The sequence below is a fragment of the Gymnogyps californianus genome, chromosome 26 (assembly GCF_018139145.2).
Source record: "Gymnogyps californianus isolate 813 chromosome 26, ASM1813914v2, whole genome shotgun sequence".
NCBI lineage: Eukaryota > Metazoa > Chordata > Aves > Accipitriformes > Cathartidae > Gymnogyps > Gymnogyps californianus.
The window spans coordinates 382,172-389,780 of NC_059496.1; the positions used below are offsets into that span (position 1 = coordinate 382,172).

The 7,609-nt window shown below is 47.4% G+C and overlaps 1 pseudogene; it reads left to right on the forward strand.

The window, feature by feature from the left end:
• Positions 1-2,486: 2,486 nt before the first annotated feature.
• LOC127025942 (ribosomal protein S6 kinase alpha-3-like) lies at positions 2,487-5,753 on the forward strand (annotated as a pseudogene).
• Positions 5,754-7,609: the final 1,856 nt, after the last annotated feature.

A 7,609-nucleotide genomic window follows, 5' to 3' on the forward strand; every position in this document is an offset into this window, starting at 1 on the left:
GGAGTGGGGTCCAGCCGGGGGGACGGTGTCCCCGCAGGGTCAGACAGGAGGAAGGAGTGCCCAGTGGCATGCCAGGTGCTGTAGTCCTGGGGTACGAGGCTGACGGCGGCCATGTTGGTTCCCAGGGCATGCTGGGAGCTGTAGTTTCCAGCACTCGGCTTCCTAGTGGCCATGTTGTTCTCAGGTAAAGTGGAAGGCACAGTCTCTGCTCCAGCCACGGCCCCGTGCCATTCCCTGCCAGCTTTGTGCGGTTCCTTGTGGGGCTCCTGCCGTGCTCCCACAGGGAAGGTGCCAGGACTGAAAACTCTTGCTGGCCCTCACCTTCCCTTGGCAGCCCTTTCACAGCCCCACCAGCGCTGAGGCTCGGGGCTTGCTTAGCAACATAACGCTCCCTCATTCTCTCAGTCTTGCCAGAGCTTCCCATTTCTATCAGCAATCAGTGATCGAGTGTTGTGGAAGGTGGCAAAGCAGAGCTACAGGACCATGCAGACCACACCCGAACGAGACCTAAACAGCATGTGGCAATAATGGCATAAGGCTGTTAGGCTGTAATAGCACAGGAACGTATAGAAATTAGAGAGGCTGTTAATATGTTTTGTAGGGCTTTAAGGACTTTGTTTAGCTGCTTAAAAGTAGTCCTTCATGATAAAGCAGGACTCATAACTTGCTGAATGGTGTTGCTTAACGTTCACCTATAATCTGATGGCAGGAGTAAGAGATTTGCAAAGCCCCAGAGCCAGTTTGCCCCAGGTAAAGGAGACATAGTAACAAGTAGCCTAAAACACAGCAGGAAGAACCAGCCGAGAGACGAGAAAAAGCACCCAATGAGAGAGAAGACGACCCCAGACTCAATCTTACCATTGGGCCAGACTATGGTGTGAGGGGTGGGAATTTAGATTGTAAGGGCATAATTGACCAGGGAATGTGGTGTTCCGGTTCCCTCTCCAGAGACAGCCAGCTTGAGCTGTCTGAATTTGGGCACCACAGATAGAGTAAATTAGGCTTTTATTTTGAAGGCCTTGATTAGAGAGTCTGCTTTGGGAACCTTGGCTGGAGCCTGAGGGAAGAAGAAGCGCCCGAGGGTGAGTGTGTGTGTGTGAGGAGTCGAAAGGGGCACCCGTCGGCTCACTGGAGTCGCCTGCTGCGAAGGGACGCCGGTCCTAGCAGTTAAAGTCTCGGGTGGTGTGTGTGCGACTCCTTGATTGGTGTGTGAATGCTCGGGCAGCGGCTTCCCCTTAACAGTTTGGCACCCCAGATGGGACCCTAGGTCACTCTCGGAACCTCTTGGATCCAAACCTCTGACTGGCAGCACAGGGTGAGTTCACCCGAGGATTTTGGACACAGTAAGCACAGTATCGCTAGAGTGGTGAGTGTTAAATCCCCTAAATCTAAATTCAATATAGGGAAAAGGACAGAATTCAGGGGGGTTCAAGTCCCGCCCGAGGTGCGTAGCCTGATCAGCATAAATCGCACACAAGTTTGTACGCAGTCTGATCAACGGAAGACATCTGATTAAAAGGGGGGTTCGAGTCCTGCCCAGATTAGAGAGCTGTTGAGAGATTTTAAAGGGGGGGTTGAGTCCCCCCGGATTAAATCATGAGTAACGTAACTGGAGTAGAGAGGGAGACGCCCTTAGCAGAGATATTACAAAACTGGGAAAAAATCTGTGGTGCAAATTCACTACTGAAGGAGGACGCAGTAGTTCTATGTCAACAATGGTGGCCATTCATCACCTGCCATGGAGATATTGAAGATCAATGGCCACCACAAGGGAGTTTTGACCAACATCGACTGACCTTTGTGCGAGACCAACTTCAGTACCGGTTCCCGGGACACATGGATTATTGGTATGTGTGGGATGAATGGGTGCGGGAGAGACAACATCCAGGGAGGCAAAAGGGGCTGAGGGAAAAACTAACCTGTAAGGTAACTTTGGCTGTAGGTAAGGCTACAGCCCCGAACGACGACCAGACAAGGCCCTCCCCGACTCCTGCCCCACCTTACAGTCCCTGCACCGACCTCCCCGCAGACCTTCCTGTAGCAAGGGTGGGACTTTGCCCCATGGTTTCAAATGTTTTGACTAATCTGGCCGCTTTACGGCCAGGGGGTGACTATGCATGCCCCACATCGACGGTTTATACTAATCCATCGTGGAACCCAAATGATTTAGCCTTATGGGGTGTACAATGCCAAGATTAAGGGAGGATGCAGAAACACGGGCGCAGTTATTGTCAAATCTCTGCACGGGACACAATCCTAACCGGGGGGACACCCAAATCTTATTCCGAGAATCATTCTGCCCAGATGAAAGAGAGAAGGTATTAACTAAGGATGCAGAATTAGCACGACAGGTGGGAGGAGGGAGAAATCCGTGGCCGACAGTAAATCCGAACGGGAACTATAATATGGCCGGAGACAGAGCCCATTGCCAAACAGCCCTAAGAAATTTAATAGAAGCAATTGGAGCATGTGGAGAACGTAGGGTGATGTTCACAGAAGACGATGTTAAATTTTACCTGGCAGAATTAGCACTTGCTTTAGACCATGTACATAGTGGTGGAATAATATACCGGGACCTAAAACCAGAAAACATCCTTCTTGATGAGGAAGGACATATCAAATTAGCAGATTTTGGCTTAAGTGAGGTGTCAATTGACTGTGAAAAAAAAGCCTTCTCTTTCTGTGCAACAGTGGAATATATGGCGCCAGAAGTCATTAAGAGTGGAGGCCTTACACGGAGCGCAGACTGGTGGTCTTTTGGTGTTGTAATGTTTGAAATGCTCACTGGTACTCTGCCTTTCCAAGGGAAAGACAGAAAAGAACCATGACACTGATTCTCGAGGCCAAACTTGGAATGCCCCAGTTCTTGAGCCCGGAAGCAGAGAGTCTTCTGCGAATAGTCTTCAAAAGAAACCCAGCAAACAGATTAGGAGCAGGCCTAGATGGAGTTGAAGAAATTAAGAGGCATGCATTCTTTTCCAAAATAGATTGGAATAGATTGTACAGGAGAGAAGTTGATCCCCTTTTAAACCTGCAACTGGCAGACCTGAAGATATGTTTTATTCTGACCCTGAGTTTACAGCAAAAACTCCAGAAGATTTGCCTGGTCTCCCACCTAGTGCTAATGCGCATCAACTTGTTCGGGATTTAGTTCTGTAGCTATTGCGTCAAATGACGAAAGCCAGGCAGTGCAGACAGTTGGAGTGCATTCCGTTGTCCAGCAGTTGCACAGGAACAGCATTCAGTTTACTGATAGATACGAAGTGAAGGAAGATATCAGAGTTGGGTCTTACTCTGTCTATAAGAGATGTATTCATAAAGCTTTAAACATGGAATATGCTGTAAAGATTATAGACAAGAGTAAAAGAGATCCAACAGAGGAGATTGAAATCCTACTGCACTATGGCCACCATCCAAATATTATTACCCTAAAAGATGTGCATGATGATGGAAAATACGCATACATAGTAACAGAACTTACAAAAGGAGGGCAACTGCTGGATAAAATTCATAGACAAATTTTTTTCTCGGAACGAGAAGCTAGTGCCGTTCTGTTCACAATAACAAGAACGGTTGAGTACCTCCATGCGCAAGGGGTTGTTCATGGAGAGCTGAAGCCTAGCAATATTCTTTATGTTGATGAATCTGGTAATCCAGAATCCATTCGACTTTGTGAATTTGGCCTTGCAAAACAACTAGGAGTAGAAAATGGTCTTCTGAGGAGTCCATGTTACACAGCAAGTTTTGCTGCACCAGAGGTTTTACAGAGGCAAGGTTACGATGCTGCATGGGACATATGGAGCCTTGGTGTTCTACTTTATACCATGCTTGCTGGCTACCCTCCTTTTGTAACGGGTCCTGATGATACCCCAGAGGAGATTTTGGCCCGAATAGGTAGCGGGAAGTTGTCTCTCAGCGGTGGTTATTGGAATACCGTTTCAGATACAGCTAAGGACCTTCTTTCAAAAATGCTTCATGTTAACCCACATCAAAGACTGACTGCAGCCCAAGTCCTCAGTCACCCCTGGATAGTTCACTGTGACCAGTTGCCTCAATACCAGCTAAACAGGCAGGATGCTCCCCGTGTAGTGAAGGGTGCAAGAGCAGCAGCTTACTCTGCTTTGACTCGTAATCAGTCACCAGTTTTGGGAGCCAGTCGGCCATTCTCCTCTTGCTCAGAGCATTATTTTTTCATAAGGAATGGGTTTTTTAATCCCCTAAAATATTCTTTGTTACAGGTAGAGATGGACAGTTTATGTTAAGCGCTTAGCTTAAACAGTTTCTATTAGGACTATATACTTTGTGCCATCCAACATCTTGTATGTTTTTGTAAATAGTTCACAAGCAGTACAGTTCCATGCTGTTTTCTTTAATGTATACATGCCTTGTTTTACTTAGATATTATTAATCCTTTTGACAATTAAGTCTGATTAAACAGGTCACCTGGATTAGTCAGCATTGTTGGACAGCTCTAAAAGAAGGCTCACCGTTAAACAGCTATTGAATGTAATGCTATGAAGATGTGTTTCTCCTTGCCTGTGCCTTTTCTACATTTCTGTGGTTTGGATGCTGCATGTCATGTTATGAAAATCAGGATACTGTTTATAGTATTGGAAATGTAAACAGTGGATCTCTCACGATACACCACTCACTTGCGATGGACATTTTGATAGAAATTGGTTAGCCATTGGACTTCCTGTGTGTATGGTTTCTTCCTTTTTTGCCCCCCTTTTTGGCTTGTCTATTGTTTGTTGTTTAGTCATGGTTTTTATGGACTGAGTTCTTCAAATTACAGCCTATGATGTATGCTTTTAAGCCCATGGTTGAAATAGACACTACTGAGTTTTGAGCACTGGGGAATCCATCCCAGTATTGCAGTTCTCCAAAAGAAAACTAGTGCATTTCAGGAATAAGTTGCCAGAAGCCGCAGTTTTGCAACGGTTTCTCTGGCTGCAGCATACACCCTGCTTAAAGGGGAGGGTGGGCAGGGTCAGGAGGTGCTGCTTGGCTAAGGTGTTCTGCTCTCTGATTGCACTTTCTCTTCACTGTATGCTGCTAACTGTTTTAAGAACCAAAAGTTATGTTCTTAAGTAAGCTTTTTTCCTCTCTTGCCTCTGCACGTACCTGCCCTATCTCTATCTCGGTCTCAGAGACTTGCCCTCTGTTTTGGATGGAGGGGTGGAAGAGTGTTTAGTTAACCTGTGTGGCTGGTGCGCCCGCCCCGATAGAGACCGAAACTTGTGGAGGTGGCTCTGAGCCTTTATAAGGGAAACATATTGGGATTCGATATGCTGGCAGGCAAACGATGGTACCTACCTCATTTTTGTCCTACGGGACCATTAACGGGCGACGCTCCCAAACCGGACAATCAAAAGGGCCAGTTCCCATTGAGAACATAGAGGCCAACCCGTCATGGTAAAACTGCCCTCTGTTGGCACTGTACCCACGATCCTGGCGAAACCCAGAGGCTTACATGCCTGGGAGGCCTTAGATAGGAAAGGGAAAGGCCATCGCATAAGTACTCGATGGATAATTCCTAATTTCTGAGACCCGGTCCCAAGGCCCGAGGTGCAATTTGTGTCCTCTTGCAGGACTATGGAAAAGCAAACTATTCGGACACTCCCACTGATGGCAGTAACAACAGCGGGCATGGACAACAAGAACCTGGACAGCAAGGTGGTGGCTCAACTGATAGTGGGATTTGCATGTATGGTGAACTTAACTTCAATAACAGCCTGTCTGCCCAGCCCTAAGTCAGTAGAGGAGCCCCTACCAATCTTTGTGCAAACCACTAATATATCACTAACCCTTGAACTCACATGGCAACAGTGCAATAATTCCAGCCGGGCCTGGGGAACGGATGGAAAGGATGGAGGTCACACTCATACCATCTATAGCTGGTCACCTGGCGCAATAAATGGCAATTCAATATGGTGTAATTACCTCTTGCAATTGCCCCAACGCTTGTCAAGAACCAGGGTTCAAGGGAGCCTGGGAAAAACATCCCCTCAATTGCACATGGGGACCTGACTGGATTGCGCAAAGGAATGGGGCACCACCAGTAAAAAAAAAAAAACACAACACTTTGGGACTGCCAAACAGAAATGCACTGTAAAAACATAGATAAAAGGCCATTATTGTGATGATACATGCCCCGCCCCATTCAGGAAGCTTTGGTACAGGGCTGTCTGTGTAGTAATACCAGCTATGTGTGGCCCACTGCCCTAAAATGTAATGCTTATAGGAACTGTCCTCCTCATGCCCCCACACAAGGCATATGCCAAACATCTGATGTGCCCGCCCCTCCCAGTCTAGAGTGGGCGTACCCCAATGGCTGTCTGTATTCCCAGCTACGCCCAACTGTTCCCGGGATGGCCTGCACAGTAGCCGTGCCTTCCCTTTGTACCATTTACTGAGAAGGGCCTATAGCCCCTAAGTGGTGGGATCGCAGCCCCGGGAGATACAACCGCTAAAGAAGGGAACGTGGCAAAGAGGAAAAACGCCACTGGGATAGTGGCTGGAGGCCATGTTCGGAATGGGGACTGCCTCCCTCAAAAACCCACAAGCCATTTATGACCTATTGATGCAAGTGTCTATTTGAGCCTATTCTACATCTGACAGCTTAGAACTCTTGAATGAACAATTACAACACACCAGCAAAATGACCGCCCAGCACCGAGCGGGAGTAGACCTGATGCTGCTACAGGAACACCTTTAGTATGGAGTGCTAAACTGATGAGTAGATGACTGCTGCGTTTATATCCCAAATGTATCCATACCCCTCCGAACTCAAATTGACAAAATGAAGAAAGTAGCAAAGGACTCAGAGGCAATTGCTGCCGCATTAAACATCAGCTGGTTGGGAAAGATTTCCAGTGCGTTCGGGTTTTCCCTGTCGGGATGGTTAACCAGTCTTTTACAATCCTTGATAGTGGTTATAATCATAATTATTGCCATTTGTATTGTATTAAGTTGTGTTAAACATATGATAACGTGGTCCGTATCCGTTGTTACGTATGCTCCTTTAGAACTAACCCAAATAGCAGATGTTCCGTTAGAATTGTAAAATAGCCAAAGAAATGATGATTCATGATGAGCATCAATTCTCACCGAAACTGCGCTCCCTTTTAACTTTGGAGGCAAGAGGTGACTGTACCACCACTCCAAAGAAACCAGTCAGATCGTGACTGTGGTCACGGGGTGGAGTGTGCAGGTGCACCCACCCGATAAAGAGCAGAACTTCTCAACTGCTGAAAGGAAAGACTTAAAACTAGAAGCTGCGGTTTGGGGGTTGAGCCGGCCAGCCATGTGATGACTGGAATCACATAGACAGTGATAAGTTTCCAGACCGCTGACCATATATGACCACGAGCCCCGATCCGACTTCGGGTATAAATGGAGCCCGCCGGAAGAGCCCTTTGAGCCCGTCTTCCTCGGAGCAGCGGGTCTGCAGTCAGAGACTCTCCCCTTCCATCGGGATGCCATCTAAGGAAACTCCCCGGGGTTGAGTGCCTCGCCTTACCGGTGAGTGAGTGCGCATTTTGAGTCATCATTTTAAGCTTACATTTGGTTATAGTTTGTGTAGTGATAGTTCCCAGCTGACACCCTG